The following is a 6489-nucleotide window of genomic DNA, read 5'->3' as shown; positions in this document are numbered from 1 at the left end:
ACTCCTTTCAATTATAAAAAAAACTAGAGACAAACCCATGTTGGTGTAATATGAGAAATGATGAGATAAGAGGATCAGAGGAATTTAAATGCCTGAAATGGCCGGTGGTGGAGGCATCAATTCAAAGGTTAATTAATTAATAGATATTGAACTATTGGTGGTTGATGCCTGCAGTATATATTTACTGTGAATAACAGGTACAGGTTTCATTAAGAATTAATATATACTAGCTTCTCTGTTAATTTATAACTCACTACACCACTGTTATACTCAGGAAGTGCAAAGGCTTTCAATTGGATCTCTGTCGTGGCTTGACTTGTAGTCAATGGGTACAGTAAAGAATCTTTATTACCTGAGTGGATGCATCACATGCAATTGTTCACACTTCACAGGCGAGAGCAGTGTAATGCTTTAAAATGGATCTCTGTCGTGGCTTGACTTGTAGTCAATGGATACAGTAAAGAGTCTTTATTACCTGAGTGGATACATCACATGCAATTGTTCACAGGCGAGAGCGACACTGCATGCTCCGCCCACTGTTCTTGTATATGGACTTAATTTTCTGATTGTTCGTACAAGCAAATTGGTATCACCTACTTTTCCAAAAGATAAAGGAGAATCTATTTGAATTAATTGTACTATCCAAAAAAAGCCTCTTGGAATTTAAATCAAGAGATTTCCTTCTTATTTAAAAAATGGTAAAATTAGGTTTTCCAGTGTATTCTCTTATGAGGAGATTTTAAATGTCTTTATTTTTTATCTCTATTTTCAAACCTATAATTACTTAAAATTAAAAACTAAAATATCAAAATAAATCTATATTATTTTTTCCATGCACAATTAAGATATCATGAAATTTCGATTTGTATTTTGATTAATATCATAATTAGCTTGTAAAAATACACCGTTATGCGGATAGATACTGGATGTTGGTAATTCATCTTTTTTATTCATATAAATTCAAAATTGAAAATTGATATCTTTACATGTGTATATGGAAATAATAATATATATGACAACAAATGATTTTATTTTAACATATAAGTTTAAAGAAAAAAAAGTGCAGATATTATGGATGCTAAAAAAATGAAAGCATTTGAACTGTAACACCCAATAAATGATATTTGATTTCAAGTCTGATAAAAAAATGATATTTGATTTCAAGTCCGATTGAAATTTTGACTACGTCGCGTTGGTTCTGAACAGTTTCTTCAGTTCGATTTGGATTTTAGATTGATCACTATCAAGTAACCAGACTTCTTTATAATTTGTGCTTTCGATTTGTTTGGTTGAATTGGATTTTTGAATTGGGTGTCGGACTATGTGGGCATATTTAACGGGATAGCGGGTCTGAGATTCGAATTTGATTTGTAAAATGATATGATTGTGTGTACTAAGAAATTGTAAAATGATATGATTATGTGAAATAAAATGATACGGATATTGTGTAACTTGTTCTACTGATAACCCAGACCAATGTGCTATCGTCAGTTATATATGTATTCATAATTTGAAATGAATATGTGTGGATTAATCCAGTCTATTTGAATGGTTGTTTAATTGAGCCAATTATAGAGAAGTGCGTTCTTAAATAATCGGTTACTAAGCTTTGTAGTTGACTCTGTATTTTTTTTTTTGCAACATAGGTTGCCAAGATGAAGGATGGATCGATCTGACCTCATGAGGGTGCCTCTCTTGTTGCAATCTCCAACCCGAAGGCGGGATCGTGACATGAACCCTCATTTTTCTATAGTGTCAAGCGGTTTATATCAATTATTTGAACGTTGAAAATGGAGATATGAAGTCATATAGTACGGATGAATGTGTGTATGCATAGCAAAACTTTTTGTAGGGAGAAAATTAAATTTTTATATTTTTCTTTATTTTTCTATCGGGAGAAACTCATGGTTGTCCAATACTTTAGATTTTCTGAAATTGATGGATTTTCTCTCTTCCAATTTCCAAAAACATAGTATTTTTTTAATAATGTTAATTTAACTTCTTATAATATTTTTTATATACAGATAATGTCAACGACTCAGATAGGTTTTTTAGGTTTTGAAAAATACATCCAATATTTTTGTACAATTTTTTTTTTTTGACAATTTTCTAGCTAGAAGGGATAAATTAATGATTGTTGAACACTTTATAATTTCTGAAATTGATGGATTTTTTCCATTCCAATTTAAAAAATAGTAAAAAGAATTTTAATGATATAAATTTGACTTATACTTTTTTTTTATATGTAGATCGATCTTAATATCGACTCAGGTAGATAGGTTTTTAGATTTTGAAAATAAAAATTTCATGTCACAATACTATATTTGTGATCCACGTATATATATGTTTGTTTTGTGTAAAATATATTTATAATATTTTTTTTCACCTAAAACATGAGTAGGTCGTACGATGATAATGGGCCCTTGTGGGGCCCATGCCTCCACTAAAGCCCTCATGCTATGCATGCAAATTTGCAGTCATTGATGGCATCGATTTAATTAATTTTTAGATTTTTTTTTCTGGTCAAAATGTCCGTAGGTTAGCATTAAACAAAGAAATTAGTATAATATATAAGAGCTGAATTAAGTAGTAGTATAAATATGCAAGCACAAAAGAAAGTAAGCAATGAAAAACAAAAAACTGGCATTTTGTCTCTTAACCCTCCTGTCCATTTTTCTCTCTTCCATATCTCTTTCACAATGTTAGGGACCCTCTTAATTTAGGTAGTGAAATTTTAACACAATGACATGCGAAACTCTTGATTTGCTCAATCACCGATCGCAAGACTAACCTAGGGTTTTTGTTGGATATATATATGGTCCATGTGGCTTACTAGTCCTTGTGAAGCCAATGATAATTCTTAATCAAATACTCATCAAAGTGTTTACCAATTGTCCCACCATATTATTTTTACTAATTTCCTCATTGTTGAATTATGGTTATGTATGTTAAATGTTGAATTATGGTTATGTATGTTTACCAATTTTTATTAATTTTGTGCTTAGATAGAAATTTAAAAATGTCATAGGTAGTACAAACATAACTCACACTTATACTTTTGTGTTTTCCTTTCATTTCTAAACTACTAACTTACATGACATGTACTATATTTTGATTTTTGATGTTTCATATATAAACTATTACTTCTATAATATATAAATCATTACTTTCATGATATGTGCTGCTTTTTTAGAACCATTGCCGAAGCAAAACGAGGTTGTCCTCTAGTAGGACATGATTTTAGATATTTGTATACACTATATCTTAAAAATTGTACTACTATAAAGTCACAATGAATAAAATATATATATATATATATATATATATATATATAGAGGAGGGTTCAAATGCACCAATATTTTCTGCTCCAAATTCGCTCCAAATTTTTGACCGTCCAACTCATTTCAGATTAATGACTGAGATTTTTCTTTGCCCTCCGACTTTTCATTTCCAAAAACGCACGATCAATCCTCTCCAGTGAACACTCCCACCCCCCTCCCTTTCTTTGTTTCGCTCTCTCCTCACCCCTCAACCTTGATGCTGAGCTTTCCCCTCGTTCTCCTCAAGCTCTCTCTCCCTTCCGTCGATCCAGCACTTATTTTGGAGCCTTCGTTCCCCTCTCCTCTCTCCATTTCTTGGGCGATCCAGCCCTCATTTTGAGGATTCTGTGCCCCTCTCCTCGTTTCCTTGCTTGCCCTTTAAAAGAGAAATCGACCTCCGGCTTGGCCTTCGTGGCCCTCTCCTCTCTCTGTCTCTCCGTCAAATTAAAGCATGCAAATTCATGAACATTATTTTGCATAGTATTAATCAAGAAAGAAACAATGCTTCCAGTATGATCTAGGACTTTCTATCTGCATCCATAAGAAGCACACAATTTGATTATTTCTTAGCTAGCAAAAAGAAGGAAAAGAATCACATAATCGTTTTTTTGGTTGAACCCAAATTGATCTGATTATTTCTCAGCTATAAAAAAAAAGAATTGAAAACCGTGTGAAATTCTTCATCGTGAAAGGAGAGAAATTTATTTCTTTCACTGGAGAGGAAAGAAATTTATTTCTTTCACTGGAGAGGAAAGAAATTTAATAGGAACTTAAATAAAGTACGTCAGAGAATGAAGATGAGGGCTCGATGGAGGTTGAAGGCATGGCTGGTTCACTGCTAGGCATGGTAGAGGCCGGGGAGCAAGTGCATCGATAATTTCGTACACTGAAGAAGGATAAATGTTAATTATTTCATCGTGGGAAGGAGAAAGAGCCATGGCGACTTCATTCACAAGAGGGAATCGGAAGTGATCTCCACTGGAGAGGACAATAGGTCGTTCCTGCCTATTTTGTTCATTGGAGAGGAAAGAAAAAAGTTCAACACACATTTTTAGAAATGAAAAGTCAAGGGCGGAGAAAAATCTGAGCCGTTAATCTGAAATGAGTTAGACGGTCAAAAATTTGGAGCAAATTTGGAGCAGGAAATATTGGTGCATTTGAACCCTCCTCGTATATATATATATTTTGACATAAGCCTGTAGGCAGAATGAAATAAATTTAAGTGTTTTTCAACGGGATGGTGCGGTTGCTCGATCAATCTTCTTTTGCCTTGTTATCATCACCACTGCATAAATGAGAATATAATACATTAGTTTGTTTGAGTCAACTGAACTTGATCAAAATCAACCAGTCTAAGGCTTAGAATAAATATTTATAACATAAGTTGAATATTGAGAAGTAAATAAAACTCAAGAGAATGTGGATGTTTGTTCATATTGGACTGTGGTCGGGACCACCTTTATTGTATCCAGTTAAGGCAACTTCTGATACAATGCAAACAAAAAGAGAGGAGAAAAATTTTGAATACCTCCATCCATCTGCTCCATGAATTCCAACTCTCTACGTAGAGCGGAGCCACACAGCAAACAACCATCGTTCAGAAGAAAGGCTACATATAATTACATTTATGATTAGATGATACACTTTAATATTTTTCACTAAAAAGATTTGAAATTGGAGATCCTTGTAATTCAAAACAAATTGGATCGAACCCAGTACACTTTGATAGTGAAATCATAATTTTGATTACTTTAGTGCTTTATAGAAAATTTTATACGGTAATGAGTTATCCCTTCTACCAGAATAAGATTGTTTTTAGAAACTATGACGTTTAATATTAGAATTCCAACTTAGTGTGCAATGTAGTAAAGCTGATTCAAGGTTAGCTGGCTTATGTGCCTTCACTTGTTTCTTCTCTTTCTTTGTTTCTAATTTTGTAAGCTGGGAAGTGGGATTCTTGGAAATGAAGACAACAAAAATTATCACCCTTCTTACCTAAACCCAAACAAAAAGTAAATGAAGACAACAAAAATTACATACCAATAAAAAGAGATGAACAATGCAAATCAGACAAAAAGGTCATCCGAAAGCTTCACCACTGGATAGCTAAAAATCCTCACCTGGCCTAACATGCAAAAAAATTACAACAAAGAACCAAAGAAAAATACAGTAAAAAGGAACAAACATACGACTTCTGAAGAACAAATAAAACTAAACCTCTAAACAAAACCAAAACAGGACTGAAACAACACAGAAATGGGTGAGATATATGCTTGTTGTTGTACACATCTTAAGCCCCACCTTGATCTATAATATCGATCCAAAATATTAGTGAACTCATGTATAGTTGTTTGTTAAAATTTGCTAGATCAGATGAGCTTGAAGACTGACCTGAATATAGTAGTAGGCGGAGCGAGCAAATTGCTACCACAACTGGTGAGATATAATGGTAAGATATTCTCTCAGCTCCTTTATATCTTATCCCGAAAGTGAAACTGGTACAACAGTAATTTTACAAATAAAGAGCATAAAATGCATAAGCTGTGGTATTTGGTGTTTAGCTCCCTTTTGTACCTTTTTGGTGAGTCAATTAATACAATTAAATGAAAAATGATTTAAATTTCTACAAACCTTTCGTTTGCAATTTCTATCGTACGCACATAGGAAACTACATTATCCTTCACAACTTCCACTACTAGAATAATCGTTTTTTGCATGCCCAGCACCAATTTGTTGCATGGTAGAGACGGCTCATGCAAAAGAAATGGCGTTTGTTGACTTTTTAAACTTGTTGCATGCGAATTCCCATGTAACAGGTATCGCATGCAATTGTGTAAAGTACAACCATGCAACTGTGTGATGTTCAGCCATGCAAATAAGTTTTGAAGATCATATATTATAATTAATTTGAGGTCCATGCAACAACTCAACTCCATGGCCATGCAACTACTTAAAAACTTAGTAGATATTATATTTGATTAAAGGTCCATGCAACTACTTAACCCCATGGTCATGCAACTGCTTAACTCCATGTTTATATTATATTTTATTGAATGTCCATATAAATAGTCCACTATCATTCGCATGTAAATAGTTTGGACTAAAAGTTTCAAACAATTGCATGAGATTAGCCATGCAATAGTTTATTTACTGGAGACAGACTCATTTC

General features: G+C 33.2%; 1 long non-coding RNA gene across 1 annotated transcript; it reads right to left on the bottom strand.

Moving 5' to 3' along the window:
* Positions 1-5341: 5341 nt before the first annotated feature.
* LOC144557371 (uncharacterized) lies at positions 5342-6004 on the bottom strand. The gene is made up of 2 exons (XR_013512639.1): positions 5712-6004; positions 5342-5440 (listed from the first exon to the last, which is right to left on the bottom strand). It is a non-coding gene; the product is annotated as an uncharacterized LOC144557371 (long non-coding RNA).
* Positions 6005-6489: the final 485 nt, after the last annotated feature.

Source organism: Carex rostrata, chromosome 7, assembly GCF_964058835.1.
Source record: "Carex rostrata chromosome 7, lpCarRost1.2, whole genome shotgun sequence".
Taxonomy (NCBI): Eukaryota; Viridiplantae; Streptophyta; class Magnoliopsida; order Poales; family Cyperaceae; genus Carex; species Carex rostrata.
Note: the sequence above shows the minus strand (reverse complement) of the source record. Positions and strands in the feature narration are given on the sequence as shown.